The sequence below is a fragment of the Pinus tabuliformis genome, chromosome Q (assembly GCF_031772625.1).
Source record: "Pinus tabuliformis cultivar Carrire ecotype Pingquan chromosome Q, CPIR1, whole genome shotgun sequence".
Classification (NCBI taxonomy): Eukaryota; Viridiplantae; Streptophyta; class Pinopsida; order Pinales; family Pinaceae; genus Pinus; species Pinus tabuliformis.
The window spans coordinates 696,217,834-696,242,097 of record NC_142296.1 but is presented as its reverse complement, the minus strand read 5'-3'; the positions used below and the strand labels follow the sequence as shown (position 1 = coordinate 696,242,097).

The 24,264-nt window shown below is 37.8% G+C and overlaps 1 pseudogene; it reads left to right on the top strand.

Moving 5' to 3' along the window:
- The first annotated feature begins 5,632 nt into the window (after positions 1 to 5,632).
- Positions 5,633 to 22,168, top strand: LOC149221450 (mitochondrial outer membrane protein porin of 36 kDa-like; annotated as a pseudogene).
- The last annotated feature ends 2,096 nt before the right edge of the window (positions 22,169 to 24,264 follow it).

Genomic DNA, 24,264 nt, shown 5'->3' with positions numbered 1-24,264 from the left:
CACTAGAATCCCCAATGTGGGTGAGAAATGGTACAAGGGTCAGGACCTTGATGAGCATTACTATGAATATTACATCAAGGCTCAGTACAAGAAATAGGTGAAGAGGATTTTCCCCTTTAAATTTTTGGAGAGCAGGTATGTTCCCTTGATGAGGATTATCATCAAATATTTCACTTGTGAAGGCAGATTCTCCCTGTTGTATGCTTACCATATCAAAATCCTCATGCACTTCACCAGGGTAAAGATGATGAATCTCCCATACTTCTTGTTTAGAAACATTGACAAAATAGCTTACCTTGTGCAGAAGAAGCCATACCCTCAGCAGTTGAACAACATCTATCATTACTCAATCAAAATCATTGTTCTTCACCATATTAGTCTTCTTAACATTCCTTGGGAGACTTTCATCACTCATGAGATCTTCAAAGGTCCACAGATCCCATCACCAGTGCATCAAGAAGAAGGTGGGCCTTCTAGCCATGGGGAAACAAGGAAAGAGGTCAAGGAAACCAAAACTGCTGAGATGCCAGTGTAGTTAACATACAAAGAGGCACAAGAAAAAATTTTGCAGCTTCTAGGAAAGTGTTTCCTCCATGGGATGTGGAAGGTACCTTGCCTTATTCTTCAATCCATATGCAAATGTTAGCTCCACAAGGTGTGGAAGGGGCTTTGTCTTCTACATCGACAAAACAGGTACAGGTTGAGCAGTTGAGAAAAGGCAAGGAAAAAATGTGGGAGGAAGATCTTGGTGATGAGGAGGAAAGGGATTTTGACTTGATTTAGGATGAGGAGCCACAAAAACACCATACTCATTAGGGAGTTAATATCATTGACTTGGAGGCTCAGGATCAAGAAACTGTCAAGGACATCATCATAAAGGAAAGGGAAGCTCAAATACAAGCTTTGGCAGACAACTTAGAGAGAGCCAAGTTCATCATCAAATACGTGGAACAGGAAAACAAACAGTTGAGTGACAAACAAGTCCTCATGGAGCTGGAAATAGTCAAAGCAAATAGGCAAATTGTCAAAGAGGCTCATGTCACATTGACTCCTATTGAGCAGGAGATTGAAAATGATAGGGAAACTTGGCTTGAGAGGGTCAACATACATCTTGAAGGACTTATTGAGAAAGCCAATAGAGATAATAAAATGCTCCAACACATGGCATACCATTACATGACCCGCAACAAAATTTCTAACATGAGAATTAGAAAATTAAAGTCTAGGCTAAGGAGAGCTTTGGAAGGCAAAAAGAAGCAAGATAGATTGAAAATGTTGGCTGAAGCCTCCCTAGCCCATCAAAGCAGTTGATGGTGGTGTTCCATGCCAAATTTGGGCAAATTTTGAGAAGTTTTTGCATTTTTGAAATTTTGAAATTTATAACACAGAAATTTTGCCCAGAAGCGCAACGCCACCGACGCTGCGCTTTTTCCTGGGGCATCCATTGGAGAAAAAGTTGACATTTTTGGATTCAGCATGATGAGTACATGCACCTTGGAAATTTTCAGAAGTTTTGGAGTAGATCTGGTTCACCAAAAGCTCCAAAAATCACCAAAAAATGACCTCTCTGCCTCTTTTTGGACACACAGAGGTAGTCTTGGGAGATTCAAGTTTTGAGGGGGCAAAGAACCTCCAAATTCAAAAATTATATGTGTTTCAGAAACTAGACTTGAAGACCTTTCCAATGCGCTATCATGGGCTCAATTTTGCTAAGGGGAAGGCCTCCAAAATCTGGTGGAAAGTGGCACTGTGCTTAAGACCAGTGGCACTGCACTTAGGACCATTTTGCTCAGGAAACTCAAATTCGCCTATTTTGACTGTAAATTTGACTTCTCTCTCCTCATGGATGATTTCAATGATGTAATTGATGGCATGACATGTAAATGTAAAGGTAAAATAGTGTTAAAGGGTAGATTCATTAGTTAGAAGTGGTTTTGAGGCAAATGAATCAGTTTCCCTACTTTTAGAGGCAAGTTGTTTCACTGCCTAGATTCCTTGTCCTTGTTTGGAAATGGTTGAAAAACTCCTCTTCTCATGGTTTCAACCCCTGATGGTTAGGATGATGCATTCCAATGTCTATATCATGTATTTTCTTTCTCATTTTCAAGGGTTGGATTCACTTGGATGCTCTAAACTTGATTGTACATCATTGTGAGCAGTTTGGCAAGGAAATTAATAGGAGTTGCAACTATTTTTATGGGATCCCTATGGTATGGTATTTTTGCATATTTTCTTTTGTTATCAGTTTTTTACATGTTTTATGTATTCCATCATCTATTTCACTGCTTCTAACTGAATGATATCAAGATAGATAGGTAGAATTCATTGTTGGCAGTGCTCCTCCTTGGGAAATCATTCAATATTTATGTTTTCTGATGTTTGAGAAGGATACATGGTTGCTACATGCCCTCCTTAGCTCCTTACCAGTCTTAGACACCTCACCTCACTTAATTTCAAGTGCCAAAGCCTATACCTACCTTTCCCCATAGAACACCTTGCATTCTGACCTAATTTCCCAGACCTAAACTGCCCAGCTCCATCTGATCCAACGAAAAACCAACAAATTCAATCAAAATCTTTCGAGTTACTATACCTAGTGTAAAATATTTATATAATCCAGTCATCCCGACTGAGATTAATCAGGAGAGAGCCCTTTCCCGACTTGGTACGGCTAGCTACTAGGTTAGGCTTGGTTTGTGGTTACCCTAGAATTTCCTTCCTTCAGCCTCAGGTCAATCTAGGTGATAACATAGTGGCGACTCCACTGGGAAAAATGAAAGACTAATCACCCCAGTAATATATTTCAACCAAGTTCTTGAGCTTCGGATGATAAGTTTTAGAGTTTGTTAGGCTAAACAGAAAGTTGTAAAGAGAAATAAAATTCTAAAATTTGAACACACTGGCTTCGAGAAGGTACACTAGGTCTAATCCTGATCCAAATCCTCCCTCTGTATTTAAAAATCCCAATCTCATTCCGAAAATAATAAGACAAGAAAATTTAGTAATCCCTAGACCTATTTTCAGATCCAATTCTTGTCCCAATGAGTGGTTTTTTATTGAATATATCCCTTTTGACGAGTATTTCAATCTCTCTCTATTTGAAACCAATTTTGAAACCGCACTTGATAATACAGTTCTAAATCCCGAATTTGTTGCAAATTTCGAAAAAGAAAGGACAAACAGATTAATTAACGAATATATCTTAAATTCTCTTCAATCATCCATCGTAGCTATCAATATCCCTGAGCTTTTAGAATCAACATTCACTACTTTCGGTTCATCAATATTTCCATCAATTTCCGAAGTCCATTCTCAACCTTAGTTTATACCTACTCTTCCCCTTCACCCCTACTCCTCCATAAACTACTTCGATAAACCCAAGTAGTCCAACCATTGTTTCAAATCCACCTCGAGTCATGGCTGCCCGATATGCACCCCTCGTTCTGCCTCAGAATTTGGATGATATGCCCGTTGATTACCAAAGTAAAATACCTCTTTTTGATGCCCCTCAAAGAATTACAATGCAACAACATGTTGACAGAATGAATGACTTTTTCGACCTGCATGAGGTAGATGAAGAAAATGTGACCATGAGGTTATTTGTGCAAAGTTTTGGAGGCGAGGTTTCAAAATGGTTCTGTGCTTTACCAATAGCCTCCATTAACACTTTGCCGATTCTGCATAGACAATTCCTAGACCGGTGGGAGGTAAAGATGAACCCACTCCAAATTTTATCTAAGTATGAAATTATCAAAAGGAATGTGGGTGAAAGTGTGCAAGATTACAGTGTGAGGTTCAACACAGTCTATAATGCTATTCCGGCTGACATTAAACCACCAATGGGGTTAGCATTGCTCAAGTTTCCAGATGGTTTCGATGCTGATATGGCATATCAGTTACGAGAAAGAGATCCTACCACATTTGAAGATATGCAGAAGAACACTGTAAGTGTAGAAGCAAATCTGCTGGCCAAAAGAGCGAGGATGAAACCTGAAAAGAAGGTGACTATAAAGGAAGAAGTATCTACCTCAGATATTAAGATGGATACTTTGCTCCGAAAAATTGAAAAGATGTTTGACTGGATGAATATTGCAGACAAACTTGAAACACCAATCAGGAATCCAAACGTTAGAGGATAGCAACAACCCCAATTTCGAATTAAACAAAGGGAGCAAAAGCCACAAGATCAAACAACACAACAAAAGCAGGTCAGGACTCCTTTGCAGCAGAACTATGTGCACAGAATGGAGGAGGATGATGATGAGGATTTGGTGGTTGAGGCAAATCATTTCTTTACTGTTGATGGTATGCCCATTTATCTGACGGAAGATGAAGAATATGTGGAGGTTCCAGATACCCAAAGGGATGAAGATTACATACTAGCAAATGAGACAGTTTTGGAGGATGAGTCAGATGATTATCAGCGAGGGTATATGAACGCCTTGACAACACAACAAAAGCAATATTCATTGAGAAGCAGAGATGTACCAGTCAGTCCAATTCAAAAAAGAAAGGAAGCACAATCCAAAAATGACTCCACAAGCATTTAGAAAAAAGGGAAAGAGCTTGCTGATCCAACTTCCAGCAAAGGACCATCAGCAAATAGCACTGCAAACGAGAAGAACAACCAGCAAAGTGCAACAAAAGAAAGAGCAGAAAAGAAGGACCTTCCTATCAAAGAGGTAGATAAAGTTTCAGCTTTTAGTTTAGAAAATGAGATTGCTAAATTAAAAGTTTCGATTCCTTTGACTGAGTTAATGAAAAACAACAACTATAAACACCAAGTGTCCAAAATTTTGCATATAGATCCTTTATCTGATATGGTCAATGTAGAAGATGATCATCCTGAGCTCATTTTTGGCCCCGCCTTAGAAGGTCAGTTTGAAGATAATGAAGTTCCTCCATTTTATATAAGCCTTAGACTACACGAGTATGTTCTCCATAATGCCATGTTCGACTCCGGAGCTTCCCATAATCTAATGCCAAAAGCCATTATGGAGAAATTGGGCCTTGACATTACTCGGAAATATCATGACCTGTATTCTTTTGATTCCGGTAGGGTCCAATGTATTGGTCTTATCAAAGACTTGGTGGTATATTTAGACCAAATTCAGCCAAGAATGTTCTGATGGATGTGGTTGTTGTTGACATTCCACCATGGTTTGGTATGCTTTTGTCCAGATCGTGGGGTGCAAAACTTAAAGGGACTTTACAACTAGATTTCTCTTATGCTACCATTCCCGTGTTTGGCCAATTGAGAAAACTATACAGGGAGAAGAAAATGAAATACATGATTACTAGCAAGGAGAAACCACTTAATCATCCAATTAATGCTGTACATACTAATTTAGAATCTTTTGTACTATATTCAGATAGTGGTTTGAATGTTGTTGATAATCAGTTAGTTGAAGTAGAAGATGTTCCAGAGATTTCAGAAAATTTTAGAGCAACCCTTAATCAAGAAAGACAGAAAATAGTAAGTTCTTCCGAGCAATCCACATACCAGCAACAACAAAAAGACAATAAACAACATAAAAATGAAGAGATCAGTCAAGTTAAGGAAGAGAAGGAAACATAATTTCAACATCTAGAAGAAGAGGCAGGTCTTTGGAGCATGGATTTTGACGGAGCCATGGGTAAGGATGGTGCTGGCATAGGGATTTGGATTCGGAGCCCTGCTTTCCAGCCTGACAAAGTCCCTAGTAATGTTAGAGTATGTTCTTACAAATTGGCTTTTGACTGCTCTAACAATGAACCAGAGTATGAAGCTTTAATTGCAGGTCTGAAAATTTTGAAGAAGCTAAATGCTAAGAGGATTTCAATTTATGGAGATTCAGAGCTGGTAATCAAATAGGTAAAGGGAGAGTACCAAGCAAAACACTCGCGGATGAGAGCCTACAAAAATGCAGTCCTAGACATATTGCGAATGTTTCCTGATTATACATTGACAACTGTACCCTGGACTCAGAATATTATTACACATTGACTCGCCACTGCTGCAAGAAATTTGAAGATCCCAATGAACTCTAGCAACAAGTTTGAAATTCATGTCAAACACAGGCCTACTGTTCCGGACAATTTAAGGTATTGACAAGTGTTTTGGGATGATAATGAAATCAATACTTTTTTGCAGAATGAAGGAAATTATAAGGATGCTTCCATAGATGATGACTATGACACCGATGACCAAGAGATTGAGGTGAATCAGATGGAGATATGGCGTTTGAAAGACAACATTATTCCTAAAGGTCTCATACCTTTAGAAGAACTTTTTGATCAAGATGATGTGGCTAGAAATCCGAGCCTGGTGCCTACAGATAAAGGAGTTGAGGATGTCAATCTTGGAACAACAGATAAGCCCAAGTTTGTGAGATTGTCAAAAACATTGTCTCTCAAGGTAAAGACTAAATATATTAGATTGTTATTTGAATTTTCTGATGTGTTTGCTTGGGATTATTTAGATCTGAAGGTGTATGACAAAGATATAATTCAACACACTATTCCCATCAAGCCAAATCAGAAACCGTTCAGGCAAAAGTTGAGAAGAATTAACCCAAAGTTGCTTCCTTCCATTGAAAAAGAGGTAAACAGATTATTTAAAACTGGTATAATTGTCCCAATCAGATTTTCTGATTGGATTTTGAATCTAGTTCCGGTATGAAAGAAGACCGAAGAAATAAGATTGTGTATCGATTTCCAGAACCTTAACAAGGTATCTTTGAAGGACAATTACCCACTTCCGAAGATGGATCATATCCTGCAAAGGGTGGCCGGAGCATCGCACATGTCATTACTCGATGGGTATTCAGGTTATAATAAGATCCCGGTGAATGAAAAGGATCGGGACAAAACTGAATTTACAATGCCTTGGGGAACTTTTCATTATGCTAAAATGCCATTCGGTTTGAAGAATGCTGGAGCTACATTTCAACGAGCTCTGGACGTCGCTTTTTCCAATGAAAAGAATGTATTTCTAGTTGTATATTTAGATGAATTGACAGTGTTTTCAGGTTCCGATGATGAGCATCTACACCATTTAAAGATTGTTTTCCAGAGATGTAGGAAGTTCGAGATATCTCTTAATCCAAACAAAAGTATTTTCTCCATGGATGAAGGAAAGATGCTTGGTCATATTATCTCAAAAGAAGGAATTTGAATTGATCCTTCAAGGGTGGAGGCAATTCAGTAAATAGATTTTCCCCGAAGCAAGAAGGAGATACAAGATTTTAATGGTAAGATGAATTTCTTATGCAGTTTCATACCCAATCTAGCTGAACATTTGGGAGAAATAACTAACATGTTCAAAATGGACAGCATGGTAAAATGGACGGAGGAAGCCATGAAGTCATGTAATATGGTAAAGTATGTTTTATCTACAACCCTGGTCTTGATTAGTCCTGATTACACTCAAGATTTCATTATATTTTCATTTGTATCCGAGCATACAATGACTACAGTATTGATGCAAAAGAGAGATCAACTGGAGAAGCCCATTGCCTTTTTCAGTAGGAATATTTGAGATGCTACCTTGTGATACAATATAATTGAAAAACAGGCTCTTGCTCTTGTCAAAGCACTAAAGGATTTCAGAGTGTACATTCTGCACTCACACATTATAGCATATGTTCCCAATGTAGCAGTAAAGGATGTGCTGATACGAACTGATCCAAAAGGAAGGCGGGGAAAATGGATTGCAGCAATGTTGGAGTACGATCTGGAGATTAAACCTACAAAGTTGATCAAAAGGCAAGGCTTGGGGAGACTAATGGCTGAATCAAATCTGCATTCTTGAGATATCAATCTCATCACAGCCATGTCAGAAGATGAAGAAGAAGGCTCACTCATTCAAGTGTTTGAAATGTTTTTTCAATCACCATAGTATCTAGACATAGTGTATGTACTTCAACACCTTTCACCACCTCTGGGAATGACAAAGAACAAAGGTAGATCACTCAAAATCAAAGCTGCAAAATTCAGCATTCTCAATAATGCCCTTTATTGGAAAGATCCAAGAGGTGTGTTACTTAACTATTTGTTTGAAGATGAAGCTCAGTAGATGATGTATGACTTTCATAAAGGTGATTGTGGTGGTCACTTGTTTTGGAAAACAACGGAAAACAAAGTGTTGAGAGCAAGTTATTACTGGTCGACTCTATTTTCAGATGTTTACAAAACAATCATGAGCTATCATGAATGTCAGGTCTTTCAAGAGAAGAGAAAATCGCTGCTTCTTCCTCTGAAACCTGTCAAAGTCAATGCACCATTTCAGTAGTGAGGACTCAATTTCATTGGGGAAATCCATCCAACATTGTCAAAACAACACAAATGGATCCTAACAGCAACCGACTATTTCACCAAGTGGATTGAAGCATTTCCGACCAGACAAGCCACAAATACGGTAATCATCCAATTTCTAGAGTCAAATATTTTATCTCATTTCGGTTGTCCTAATAAAATAATCACAGATAATGCAGCTGCATTCAAATCAAAGAGGATGATCGAATTTTACAGCAAGTATAATATTATTTTGGGTCATTCTACAACATATTACCCGCAGGGAAATGGTTTGGCTGAATCATCAAATAAGTCTTTAGTAAACATCGTCAAGAAGATGCTGGAAACAAATAAGAAAAGCTGGCACAGGAAGTTGGTTAATGCCTTATGGGCTGACAGAGTGAGCTTGAAGAAATCCATAGGTATGTCTCAATTTGAATTAGTTTATGGCATTAACACAGTTTTTCCAACATCTCTTGCAGTTCTGGTTATGAGATTGTTACAGGAGGTTGGCAGTGAAGAGGATGATTTTCAGCAAAGAATCAATCAGTTGAGACTCATCTGCAGCAAACAAGGGATGAAGTTTTCCAAAACACTTTCAAATTACAGGAAAAGATCAAGAAAATCTATGATCAGAAAACTAAAGTAGACAATTTTCAGCTAGAGGATATCGTGTTGCGGTGGGATGCTCGGAATGAGGATAAAGGAAAGCATGATAAGTTTGAGAAATTATGGAAAGGACCGTATAAGATTGCAGAATACAGAGGACAAAATGCCTTTTTTCTCAAGGAGATGAATGATCAGGATTGTCTAGGAGGGCCAGTTAATGGTAGGCTCCTAAATCACTATTACTTCTGAGGTGATTTCTGAAATTGTAACATGATCATTGTACATTCCATTTTCCCTTTCATTGCAAGTTTTCAAGTTACACAGTCATTTCAGCTTGGGGATCGAGGTGAAGGCTATAAAATTTGAATGGTTTGTGTAACGTTTGCTAGTTTTAATTCAGTTTCTAGTCACAGTTTGAGTCATGAGTTGGTTTCAATTTGCATAATGTCAGTTTTTAGTTTTGGCAAGTTTTGACTCAGTTTCCTAATGAATAAGGCTACTATGTCTACGGTGTTCTTGGCACCTCCAAGGAGCTACCATCCCCATTGGAGCCAATGTTAGTGTTAGCGTCTTCACACTGCCATCAGTGATCAAAATCTACTCTTTTGCATTTCATAATAGGAGTCCCATATTGATGAGTTTTCATTCCATTAGGTCATGGATTCACTGATGGTAGGTTTTCCTTCCAATTTTTCCCTCATGATCTGTACTTGTTGATCCTCTTTCATATTTTAGTCATGGCTCATGATTTACTCTGCAGTTTATTTCATTAGGTCTTAGGGTTTGGTCTCATTAGGTTTTAGGGTCCCACCATGGTCAAATCCAGTTATTACATGCCAATAATGAACAACAAGGACATGATGAGGCCAATAATGATTGTTAAAGTCATAATTTATCAGTTTGAGAGCTGAATGTAATTCCCACCTCAAAACTTGTTTTGAGGTGAAAATAGAGTATTTTGTTTTCATCTTCATTAATGATGTAATTTTATTTTTTTCATATGTAATATTTGTTCCCAGTTGCTCCTAAGATTGTGATGTTGCCAAGCATCTGCCACTACAAAAATCAAGTTATCTAGAGCATCAGTCCACTTGCAAGAGCAAAAGAGAATAAACCTAAAAAACAGAGCATTTAAAAGGACAAAGAGACATTACAAAAATGGGTTTTTCAAAAGCAAAAATTAAAAAGGGAAGTTCATATATAAACTCATTCTCTTCTATTTTCATGCCATTGTGTCATTTTGCAAATCAAAAGAGCCAAGGAGAGAAGAAAAATCGGTTTGCTAAATGTTCTTGAGAAAAACAGGGGTGGCGCTGCACTTAGAGAGAAAGGCATTGCGCTTTTGGAAATTTTGGCCGGGCGCTGTGCTCCTGGGAAGTGGCGATGTGCTTTTTTTAGTCAATTTAGTATGTCCTAAATTGCTACATTAATTATCAATCCGGGAGTCGTAAACTGATGAAGTGTGGCGCACTGTATGTGCAAGACAACCTCTTTCTTACTTTTATCGTTTTCAGTTTTTTTGTTTTTGGGGTTTTGTCCTTGTTGGTCTCCTAAGGTGTCTAATGCAAATGGAAATCCTATTATCGGGTTTTAAGAATACTTTTAGAGGGCAAGTATGGATGTAGATTTTGGACAAGGTTTATGTCTCTTATGGTAATTTCCAGAACTTAGCACTTCAAAAGATCTCAAAACATGCTATTGATAAAATCAGTACTTGAACAGGAATGTAAATATGCAGCTACTTAAATCAAGCAAAAGATGAAATACTAATCATGAGGTCACTGTCTTTGCTGCCCATCTAATTACGGAAATAAAATCTAAACTACTGCACTCAAAACCAAAAATTGTAGACTAATGAAAGCAAGATCAATTTACTTCACTTATAATATTGATAGCTCACCAATTAACTTCTCGGGTTAAGCCATGGCACCGGAGATAACATCAAATAACATGAAGAATTGATATATAAATTACCTATTTGCAGATTAATGAAAGCAAAATCAAATTACTTCACTTATAATCCGATAGCTCGCCAATTAACTTCTCGGGTTAAGCCATGGCACTGGAGATAACGTCAAATAACATGAAGAACTTGATATCTAAACTACCTACTTGCAGATTAATGAAAGAAAAATCAAATTACTTCACTTATAATTCGATAGCTCGCCAATTAACTTCTCAGGTTAAGCCATGGCATCGGAGATAACGTCAAATAACATGAAGAACTTGATATCTAAACTAGCTAATAGCAGCAAACAAATCTTACTAAAATCAAAGCATAATAACTGAAATTGAAAAGCTTAAAAAGTTCAACAGAGAAGCAAATCTCATATCACTACTTGATGCAAAAATTATATGAAAAAGCTCGAGCATAACCTATCCTGAAACACACTGATCAATGTTAGTGAAAAAATATGCAATGCTGCAAAATCATGTACAGGAATAAAAATGATTAACACCATAAACAAATTATGAGAAATATACAATGGAAATAAGAGAAAAGATGCATGAAAAATTTACAAAAATGAAAAGCAAAACCTCAACCAGCAGGGGCCCTCTGCATAGCCTTTGGTTTTAACACGCCATCACCTTACAACCACGCTTTACACAGTAATAAGAAATAGAGTTTTTATATTGCAAAACAACGAGTATGTCTTCTCGTTACAACAACAAAACGAAAGCTAAAACAACAATGTCAATCCTAATATCTGAACTAGCTACTTGCGTTGCAAACACTTTATTTATACAGGAAAATAGATAACTGTTTATCTGAGAGAAATCTTTAGCAAAGGACACGTAAATAGGACATAACCCGTAAGTTTAGCCTCTTGGTTGCCATAAACATTCAATCTACAAAAGGTGGGTGTTGGATTTGCATCATGGAGACGGCCTGCAGCTATCAAAAGTGGATCCACGAATCTAGGAACGGTATCGGACTTTTCACGTGCTGAAACATAGACCTATTTGATGTAAGACTCCTTGTTTGACCATCCTTTGACCAATGCCTTTCTTCACGAATTTGGCTGGACAGATAGGACCTTGTCCATGTGTAGATCATTTATGAGCTGCCCACGTGCCTCGTTTCACCTACCGACACCTATAACCTACAAAACAATGAAAACAGCTGCAGAATTGCGAGTCAGCTACCGAAAGTGGCTACATTCCATAGCTGATGAACAAAATCTAAATCAAATAGCACACACAAGGATATAGTTAGAAAACCACTTAAATGCACTCCTAGAATCAATATGTAACAATCTTTGATAGCTTATGAGGCACTGATGTGGGAAAACGGAAGAGAAAAGGTCTAGGAAAGTATGTAGAAGAGAGGTAGTTATGGGTTTCAACACACTTACAGACCGACATTGCGATTAGAGATCGATTTCACAGTGTAGATTATAATGGGTGCTGCGCTCCTGGGGTGGCGCTACGCTCGTGGGTTGTGGCACTGCGCTTAGGCCATTCAAGCCCAAAAATGCTCCCCGCTTCCAATTTCTTCCAAATTTCCTCTTGTTTAACATTTGGCAAGTAAGTATTGTTGTTCCTCTTACTACTTAGTTTGCTATGTCAAGAATTTTTTGGTTTTCCTCTCTTGAATGAAAACCTTAATCTCCACTATAAAACCCTAGTTCTTGATTCTTCTTACCACTCACCTCATAAACTAAAACCCTTATCCCCACCACTATTATCCCCTTCTACCATCCATTTATTACTCCCTAAACCCTCTCCCTCACATGTTTTGCCCATAGCTTCATTTACATCCATTCCTCCAAACCATTGCACATACCACCCATCACAAATTGTGCAAACTAAGAGAGTTAGCTAAATCATGGACAAAGGTAGTGATTTTGAGTATGAGGAGGAGACACCCAGTGAAAGTTCTGTAGAGAGACATAGGCAGAGAAAACCTCACAAGGGAGGAAAAATCATAAGAGAAGAACCCACTAGTTTAAGAGAATTACAAGCTTTCCCACTTGTAGTCTCTTGTTTCAGACACCAAGGATGTTTTGAATTTTGTGAACTAGTGGAAAGAGCTCAATTTCACCATGAGTTGGGCAGGCTTTTTATGGCTCATTTACATAACCATGAGGTGACACTTGCTGGTGTTAGAAAATTATATATTACGGAGCAATGGAACACATAAAATATTGCAGAAATATAAACACAGAAAACGCACAAAACAAGAAAGACACAGATATACGTGGTTCACCCAGTTTGGGCTACGTCCACCCCGAACAGCCAGTCCTTCCTTTCTATTATCCAACAAAATGAAGAGATACAACCTACAGCAAAACCGCTGTAATATCCTCTGTTTTCTCTCACAGTCTCACCTCTATGTTTCTCGCTCACCGAATACACATCTATATTACAGCCTCAAATACAATGCCCTCATATAAAGAGAGAGGTTGCCTTCTAGGGCAAAACACCCTAAACTAAACATAAGTTCTACCGTCAGATCATCCGCCTAATGAACGGCCCAGATTGACTAGAAATTACTATACTTTTACAAGGCAATTTTACAGCTGTTTTTAGCTTCGGGGGCGCTGCCCACGAAACCCCCCGCCAGGGGGGGGGGGCTCCCAAAAGTCGCTGCTGCCCCCCCCTGGACCCCCCACGGCAGCGATTATTTTACGGGCGGCGTTGCCGCCCCATTTTGAACTGGGGTCCAATATGCCGGTACTATAGAAGATAATCAGGCTCCACACCCAACAGCTGGAGTAACCTTCAAAATATCACCAGTTGTCATTTCAAAAGCCACTAGAATCCCCATTGTGGGTGAGAAATGGTATAAGGGTCAGGACCTTGACGAGCATTACTATGAACCTTACATCAAGGCTCAGTACACGAAACAGGTGAAGAGGCTTTTCCCCTTTAAATTTTTGGAGAGAAGAATGTTCTTTTGATGAGGATTATCATCAAATATTTCACTTATGAAGGTAGATTCTCCCAGTTGTATGCTTACCATATCAGACTCCTCATGCACTTCACCAGGGTAAAGATGATGAATCTCCCATACTTTTTGTTTAGAAACATTGAAAAAATAGCTTACCTTGTGCAGAAGAAGCCATACCCTCGGCAGTTGAACAACATCTATCATTACTCCTTTATCAAAATCATTTTTCTTCACCATCTCAGTCTTCTTAACATTCCTTGGGAGACTTTCATTGTTGATGAGATCTTCAAAGGTCCACAGATCCCATCACCAGTGCATCAAGAAGAAGGTGGGCCTTCTAGCCATGGGGAAACAAGGAAAGAGGTCAAGGAAACCAAAAATGCTGAGATGCCAGTGTACTTGACATACAGAGAGGCACAAGAAAAATTTTTGTAGCTGCTAGGCAACTGTTTGCTCCACGGGATGTGGAAGGGACCTTGCCTTCTTCTTCAATCCATAGGCAAATGTTAGCTCCACAAGGTGTGGAAGGGGCTTTGTCTTCTACATCGACAAAATAGGTACAGGTTGAGCAGTTGAGCAAAGGCAAGGAAAAAATGTGGGAGGAAGATCTTGGTGATGAGGAGGAAAGAGATTTTGACTTAATTGAGCATGAGGAGCCACAACAGTGCCATACACATAAGGGAGTTAATATCATTGACTTGGAGGCTCAAGATCAAGAAACTGTCAAGGAAATCATCATAAAGGAAAGGGAAACTCAAATACAAGCTTTGACAGACAACTTAGAGAGATCCAAGTTCATCCTCAAATACTTGGAATAGGAAAACAAACAGTTGAGTGACAAACAAGTCCTTATGGAGCTAGAAATAGTCAAAGAAAATAGGCAAATTGTCAAAGAGGCTCATGTCACATTGAATCCTATTGAGCAGGAGATTGAAAATGATATGGAAACTTGGCTTGAGAGGGTCAACATACATCTTGAAGGACTTATTGAGAAGGCCAACAAGAATAAGAAAATGCTCTGGCACATGGCATACCATTACATGACCCGTAACAAAATTTGTAACATGAGAATTAGAAAATTAAAGGCTAGGCTAAGGAGAGCTTTGGAAGGCAAAAAGAAGCAAGCTAGATTGAAAATGTTGGCTGAAGCCTCCCTAGCCCATCAAAGTAGTTGATGGTAGTGTTCCTTTCCAAATTTGGGCAAATTTTGAGGAGTTTTTGCATTTTTGAAATTTTGAAATTTATAACACATAAATCTTGCCCAGAAGCGCAGCGCCACCGACGTTGCGCTTTTTCCTGGGCCATCCATTAGATAAAAAGTTGACATTTTTGGATTCAACATGATGAAGACATGCACCCTGGAAATTTTCAGAAGTTTTGGTGCAGATATGGTTCACCAAAAGGTCCAAAAATCACCAAAAAATGACCTCTCTGCCTCTTTTTGGACACACAGAAGTAGTCTTGGGAGATTCAAGTTTTGATGGGGAAAATAACCTCCAAATTCCAAAATTCTAGGTGTTGCAGAAACTAGACTTGAAGAAATTTCCAATGAGTTATCATGGGCTCAATTTGGCTAAGGGGAAGGCCTCCAAAATCAGGTGGAAAGTGGCGCTACGCTTAGGACCAGTGGCGCTGCGCTTAGGACCATTTTGCTCAAGAAACTCAAATTTTCCTATTTTAACTGTAAATTTGACTTCTCTCTCTTCATAGATGATTTCACTGATGTAATTGATGACATAAAATGTAAACGTAATGGTAAAATAGTGTTAAAGGGTAGATTCATTAGTTAGAAGTGGTTTTGAGGCAAATGAATCAGTTTTCCTACTTTTATAGGCAAGTTGTTTGACTGCCTAGATTCCTGGGCCTTGTTTGGAAATGGTTGAAACAACTCCCCTTCTCATGGTTTCGACCCCTGGTTGTTAGGATAATGGATTCCAATGTCTATATCATGTATTTTCTTTCTCATTTGCAAGGGTTGGATTTACTTGGATGCTCTGAACTTGATTGTACATCATTCTAAGCAGTTTGGCAAGGAAATTGATAGGAGTTGCAACTATTTTTATGGGATCCTTGTGGTATGGTGTTTTTGCATAGTTTCTTCTTTTGCTATCATTTGTTTACATGTTTTATGTATTCCATCATCTATTTCACTTCTTCTAACTGAATGATATCAAGATAGATAGGTAGAATTCATTGTTGGCAGTGCTCTACCTTGGGAAATCATTCAATATTCTATGTTTTCTGTTGTTTGAGAAGGATACATGATTGCTACATGCCCTCCTCAGCTTCTCACTAGTCTTAGACACCTCACCTCACTTAATTTCAAGTGCCAAAGCCTATACCTACCTTGCCCCATAGAACACCCTGCATTATGACCTAATTTCCCAGACCTAAACTGCCCAGCTCCATCTGATCCAGCGAAAAACCAACAAATTCAATCAAAATATTTCGAGCTACTATATCTAGCCTAAAATATTTACCTAATCCAGTCATCCCGACTGAGATTCATCAGGAGAGAGCCCTCTCCCAACCTGGTAGGGCTAGCTACCAGGTTAAGCTTGGTTTGTGGTTACCCTAGAATTGCCTTCCTTCAACCTGAGGTCAATCTAGGCGATAACATAGTGGCGACTCCACTGGGGAACACGGAAGACTAATCACCCCGATAATATATTTCAACCAAGTTCTTGAGCTTCAGATTATGAGTTTTAGAATTTGTTAGGATGAACATAAAGTTGTAAAGAGAAATAAAATTTTGAAATTTGAACACACTAGCTTCGAGAAGGTACACTAGGTCTAATCCTGATCCAAATCCTCCCCCTGTATTTGAAAATCCCAATCTCATTCCGAGAATAATTAGACAAGAAAATTTAGTAAGCCCTAGACCTATTTTCAGATCCAAAATCAGGTGGAAAGTGGTGCTGCACTTAAGACCAGTGGCGCTGTGCTTAGGACCAGTGGCACTAAGAAACTCAAATTTGCCTATTTTGACTGTAAATTTGACTTATCTATCCTCATGGATGATTTCACTAATGTAACTGATGACATAACATGTAAATTTAATGGTAAAATAGTGTTAAAGGGTAGATTCATTAGTTAGAAGTGGTTTTGAAGCAAATGAATCAGTTTCCCTACTTTTAGAGGCAAGTTGTTTGATTGCCTAGATTCCTGGTCCTTGTTTGGAAATGGTTGAAAAAACTCCTCTTCTCATGGTTTCGACCCATGATGGTTAGGATGATGGATTCCAATGTCTATATCATGTATTTTCTTTCTCATTTGCAAGGGTTTCATTCACTTGGATGCTTTGAACTTGATTGTACATCATTTTAAGCAGTTTGGCAAGGAAATTAATAGGAGTTGCAACTAGTTTTATGGAATCCCCGTGGTATGGTGTTTTTGCCTAGTTTATTATTTTGTTATCAGTTTTTTACATGTTTTATGTATGCCATCATCTATTTCACTGCTTCTAATTGAATGATATCAAGATAGATAGGTAGAATTCATTGTTGGCAGTGCTCTACCTTGGGAAATCATTCAGTATTCTATATTTTCTGTTGTTTGAGAAGGATACATGATTGCTACATGCCCTCCTCAGCTCCTCACCAGTCTTAGACACCTCACCTCACTTAAATTTAAGTGCCAAAGCTTATACCTACCTTGCCCCATAGAACACCCTGCATTCTGACCTAATTTCCCAGACCTAAACTTCTTAGCTCCATCTGATCCACCAAAAAACCAACAAATTCAATCAAAATCTTTCAAGCTTTTATACCTAGTCTAAAATATTTACCTAATCTAGTCATCCCGATTGAGATTCATCAGGAGAGATCCCTCTCCCGACCTGGTAGGGCTAGCTACCAGGTTAGGCTTGGTTTGTGGTTACCCTAGAATTTCCTTCCTTCAGCCTGAGGTCAATCTAGGCGATAACACCTGTACTCCCCGTTCCATGATCCTGGAGGATCTCTACAGTGAACCCTACATTATTTCCCTTCATGAAGAAACACCCATTGTGTCCCTCTTCATGACCAGAACAATTCCCTTTTGCATCATTTCCTAAAAATCTTCTGTTTCTCCCACTTTACAAGACCAATTCTAATGACCCATGTCCTCCTCACGCCGATATGCAGGGATTATAACTGTTCCTACTGCCGACCAGATTGACTGAGCCTTTTTCCAGTCACTCCGATCCTCTTTTGGAAAGTTTTTTAAATAAGGAGTCGAGGCTTCCAACTCTAGAAGCTTCGTAACAGAAGTCTGGTAAATGGTTGGGCCGGATGGAGTCGAGGAGATCATTTTGAGCTCCTTTCCCCTATTAGGATGGAACTACCTCAAGAGATAAGACCTTCTCCCATGAGAAGAGGAACCATCTCCCTTCCATCCATGCTATATAAACCTCCCTTTTTCCCAAGCACAAGCTAGTTCTAATTAGGCTCTGGTTGAGGTTTTGATTTTGGAGTAATCAACAAGTTATTCATAGTTGTAGCTCTCTCGTTGTGTGTGAGGGAGGAGTATGAATTTGGTTTAGTGTGAATACTAAAGGGAAGAGCCTTAAAACTACCATTATTGATGCCATCATGGAATGCTAGCAGAAGTGTGTGGGAATCCATATTTTTCGAAGGAGAACAACAACGTCAAGAAAACGGTTGTAATCTCTTCTTGATTTAATATATATGCAACTATCGATTGATTTCCTACATAATATGTCATATCACATGTTTATGGCTTAATGTTTCTTGAATTTTTAAGTAGGTTCAATACAATTATCATGGTTGTTGTTTGCTGTTGTTTACTTGTTTCAGGTGCTCGAAGAAGGAAACAGGAGATAGCCGGAGTAAGGGACGGGATAAACGTACTAAGAGGTAGGCCCTCTTAATTGGTTCTAACCTAAGAAAATATTCCATAGAATGTCTTGTTTCTGGCTAGACCTGCTCTCGGGCTAGAGGAATTGTTTGTGTCCACACTTAGAATTTGCTTCACCATAGGTATAATGCCCCACATGATTATTAAATGAGCTAGAATGGAGGAACCTTATAGCTAGAATGTAGCTAGGGTTCTACAAGGGGTACCAAACTATTGACCACATATTTCACTCTTTGTGTCATTATTGGAGAGGCCCATCATTTCTCTTTGAAAATATTTTGTTGATTTATTGACTTTTGTAAGGCATTTGACCCTGTCATGAGAGAGGCTATGTTTTAGAGGTGATATGGCATTGACTTCTATCACAAGAATATATCAATCCGTGCTTTGGTCATTTCTACAATATCCACATCTTCTTATACTACCTTAGGAGTACTATAGAGGTCAAATATGAATTCCCTCTGTCATTGACTTTATTTGGGTTCTGTATTGATGAGATGGATTCCTTTCTTAGGAGCACATATAAGATGGTGTTCATTGTCTTCTACACAATGTATTGATCTCCTTGCTTTTAGTTTTCAACAACATGATCCTCTTGGCACCTCACCTAAGGGGTTGTAGAGACAAATTGAAGCCTTATCCAACACTCGTGATCTTTGATGGTTGACATTTGAACTTATTAAGACTAAGGTTATGATCTTCAACATCTATCAATATGCTCTCTTTAACTATCATTTTTACATTGGAGGGGATGGGATTGAGATTACTACAACCTACACATACTTTGGGGTCATACATTAGGAGTTTATATTAGCTTGGGGCATGCTTTATAGCCCCAAATTAATAAGGAATATGGTCTTCTTGGCTAAAGAGATAGTGATCTAGGACATCTCTTTCAAGATGTACCTCTTTGGATATGATCATTAGAGTCATGACCCTTTATGAATTCAAGATCTAGGGACCCGAATTGCTTTAGGTTGATTGGGATAGGATAAAGAGATTCTAAATCTTGATATTACAATGCTTCATTTACTGCAAATATGTAATTCCTCAGTCTATCATCTAGGTGGAGTTTAGGTTATTGCTTCAATAGACCCCCCCTTGGGGTAATTGTTGTGGGTTGTTCTTAATTTCTTCAGTTAGTGGCCATTTCTATTAATCGACTTTCCCTTTTTAGGTAATATTAGACACTCTAGGTCAGCTCCTACTATCTAAATGAGACTTAACCTAAGAGACTAGAGAGGATATCTACAAGCTACATCCAAATCACTTGGATTTCCCTCCTTGAGGACGTTATCTTGAATATGTCATTTTATTATTTTGAGTGCTTTATGTAGCTAAGTGACTCTTATTGTTATGCCTATTTATACTAATAAACATAGGATGCATAACCTTCAGATTCCCCTTGGTTCATTCAGAGTGAGCTCCCACTAGCTTTGGTTTGAGATAGCTCACCACATCACACACTTCAAAAGGAATTTTCAGCTGTCACTTACAAGAGATCAAGTTGGAGTAGCACATTGTCTTCAAATGTTCCATATATTAGGAGATAGTGTTGTTACATATTTATTGGATCTATTCTTGACTGATAACACTTGTTGTTTGGTTGTTTTGTCACGACTCACATCTTATTCATCAATTTTAAAGTTTTGTTTGTTGCCTATAGCCTATAGCCTAGGGACTAGGCACTACATCATGCCTATATTTCCATTTTAAATATTAAAAGACAAAAGCATACCATTTTGCAAATCTGTTTTCAGCATTTGAAGGACAAATCTGTAGGCTTATCATGGATTCCTCCCTTATGTTGGAGGAGAGATGACCTTAAGTGAGAAGGATGATCACCAAGGTGACAATGGGTAATGTCCTCAAGTAACTTTGGGTTTTGTAATTGACAATTGAATATATATTTTAAAGCACATGCATATTTTAGAGATAGCAATGAAGTGCTTTTCTCCTTGGATTGATGGAATGAATTTAAACACTTATTCCATTTCTTAACAAACCATCCTTTGGCTGATGTTATGGCTCTTTTTCTTTTGAGAAAGAAGCTGCCACAAGATATTTGAAACCTTTTGTGGTTACCTCAAAGGCTGTATCATAGGTGGAGAGGGAGCCACCCCTCGTCAGGGAAGTCATGGTTGTCCCTAAGAATAGATAAATTGAGAGATAAAACCTAGTTGTGCAAGATGTCGTCTCTATTAATTGTAGGATTTGACATGATATTTAGCTTTGACCAAGTTTCATGCTTAATGTAGGTGTTTTTTGCAAAGTAACAACTTGCAATACTTTGTATTAATCAGGAAATTGCTACATTCTATAAGTTAAAACACTCTTTCAATTATTTTGGCATTCCTTTTTAACATTTAGAAAGACATGACAATTAAGGCGATTAGATATTTGTGTCAATTGTATCATTTTCTTGAATGCATATATTTCATGCAGTATGTTGTAGTTTTCATCTGTAATGTGCTCTTCCACTCAGTTTCACTTGAGAAGGGATTAAATTTCTAGTTTTGTAGTTTCAAATAAGCCATTTGGAAGGATTTGAAAAATAGTAACTAGTTTTTATATTTGAGAACCATTGCAACAAAAACATCTTGTTCTTGTTTCTATCTGGAGCCTTTTCTTTGTAATATTGTAGAAATCTTCTCAAACCTCTGTATTAGTCAGGCCCGTGCCCCCTAATTTTGATCATCAATAGTCACAAGGTTATCTACATGGTAAAATTTCAAGTTGGTCTGTTGTGATAAACACAATGCTTAATAACATTATTCATGCTTTATAGTGCTAAAATTACTTTTGTAATTTTGTTGTGACACTGATTACACTATAACTTTGCTTACATTATATCTTGTATTGTTGACAGGTTTAGCTTCAATATTTGCATCATTATGAAAGGGTTAGTACAAGAATTGGGCTAACACCATCTCCAATAACACATTTCTTATGAGTAATTGGAAACGAGGCTTTTTCTTGTAGGGGGTGAAGTTTCTTTTGACACTGCATCAAGAAACTTCTTAACATATGATGCAGGCTTAAGCATTTCAAAGCCTGATTTTGTTTCTTCTTTGACCTTGTAAGACTTGTTCCTTGCCATTCTTGTAAACTGAAATAGTGAATTTTAGTGGGTTTTCAAGTGCAATATAGGGGCAATTGCAAACTTTTTTATAAAGCATTGCATAGAAAGTTTTCTGGTGTCATACTGAAAGTGACCTATGCTTTGCAGAACTGGTAAGGGTGATACCATAAAGGCATCTTACTTGCACACTATGAGTCCTCTGACAAAGATTGTTGTTGGAGAAAAGATATCACATGCCTTTTCAAGGAACGAGAATACGTTCACCATAGGCACTCATCATGGTGGACCCACTAATAACAGTTAAGGGGCGCCTCAATAATTATGGAAGGTAAACTGCACTACCTCAGCATGAGTGGAGGCCCAAAAGTTTTTTTACTCTTTCTTGTGAGGTGGACACCAAACCCCTTCACAACAATGCAAAGGTGGGGTTATCTCTGGTTTTGAAGCCTTGAAGGATCTGTCATGGATATGCCCTATTTGGTACATATTTAGGCGAAGGTTTGTGCCAATTTTTTATTGGAATTTTTGAGTTTTTCCTTCAAGAATAATTATTTAGTGCCTATGTTTTCTGTTGAGTCACAGAGCAAGTCAACACCTTGACTTAATTAGCGATGTAATTTTGTGAAGTCAAATGTTGTTAGTTTTTTAAGGCAGATGCTATTGAAAATGCGTGTTGCCAAACATGTTTGGATGGAGTTTCAATCTAGTTCAAAAGTTGTGAAACATTTTTGGTTTTCAGAAATGGTAAGATTATTAATTGATCTCTTCAGTATTTGATATTGGTGGGGCTTTGTTCAAGCCCTTCATTTATATTGTTTCAGCATTTGGATGAGGGCTTAAACCTTCCCATTTTGATTGAATTAATAATTTGAGGGTGTGCTCGCCTGGCCAAATTTTCCCTGGACATCAGTTAGCATCAATGCTCATCCTTCAACTGATTCAATCAGTTTCCTTTTTTCTGCAAGAAAAGGAGTTGGCACTACTGTGCAATCATTGGATGGTTCCATACAACCTAAAAGGGTGTGTAATACATTCATTTTTAATCAAGAATAATCTTTTATTGGGACTGATATTAACACCATAGTTGATATTTCTGCTTTATTTCCATCTTCTTTGTAAAGTTGATGAATGTAATTTTGCATAGGTGAATGTAAATGCCATAGAAAATTCTAAAGAAGTTTCTTTCTTTGAATCATACGAGGCATGACTTAACGACTACAATAATGAAGGTATTTTTCCATCAAGTTCAGGATCTTGTGATATATTTTTTTGTAGTTGGAAAATGGCCCTTTGTTAATAAATTGGGATCTACCTTTTATTATAGGCCATGAACAAGGGGTACCTCTTCCATTAAATTCATCCAATATTTCATCTTTCCTCACCTGTTGAGATAGGCCATAGCCTGGGCCATTAATGTTGCTAAGACTTTCAACCACTTTTGGATGGGGTAGATAACTTTGCTGGCCACATTACACTCATCCAATACTTGCATCTTTCCTTGTTTATTGAGATAGGCCACAACCATGGACCATCAAGGTTGCTAAGACTTCCACCCACTTTTAGATGGGGTAGATAACTTCATTGGCCACATTGATTTAGTAACATGTCTTTGGGTGGTTTTGAACCTGATTTTATGCACTCAAAGTGGTTTGATTTAACCATTTGACCACAACCCACTTGAGAGGATTTTGAGAAATTCACTTCAATGTGTTTTAATATAAATTTTAATTGTTTATTTACTAGATAAGTCGTGAGACTCTTGTGAAAATATCCTTAACAAATCCTATGTGTAAAATCACCATCAGTTAGAATAGATAATCAGGAAAAATATGGAGCAATGGCAAGGGTTGATGGACCAATATATCTTTTCTTTCCTCATCTAGGCTATCGTGAAAAGTTTTGGGATCATTTAGTTGGTTGCATTGTAATCCAAGGTGATTCTAGAATTTTTATTCTTACTAGGCATTTTGTGAATTCTTCTTTATCAACTATTTATTCCCACGTGGTATACTCAATGAATGAGAATTATATTCTATGATTTTATTTATTGCAATCCCATTGGATAAAATAGTTAAAATGATTATATTTCAAACCAATAACTATGCTATTGTGATGAATGTTTACTGTTATCATGTAAAGTATTATAGCAAAACAACAACCCCATTTTTACTTAGTTCCTAATAAATAATGGGGACCCTTTTAATTTACTTATTGTTTTAAATAACAATACTTTTCTTTTATTTAACAAAATACAATGGGAAAATTAGTTATAAGCGCTTTTAGGCAATTTTTTTTTTATAAAACTTAAAGTTTTTCCTTTTTTTAAGAATGAATATCATCGAAGATGATTTTTTAAAACATTACGAAATGGTAGAGCTCCGATGGGCCCACTCCCCGAAGTTCCCTTTATATTGAAAGTCATTCATGGTTGGCGCCTCTTCATTTCATAAGCTCTATTAATAAAAAATTACGAAAAAGCTTATCTCTGAAGCCTGACCTCCTGATGCATTTCTTTAGTATTTAAAAAACTTTGCATTTTAGAAATTTC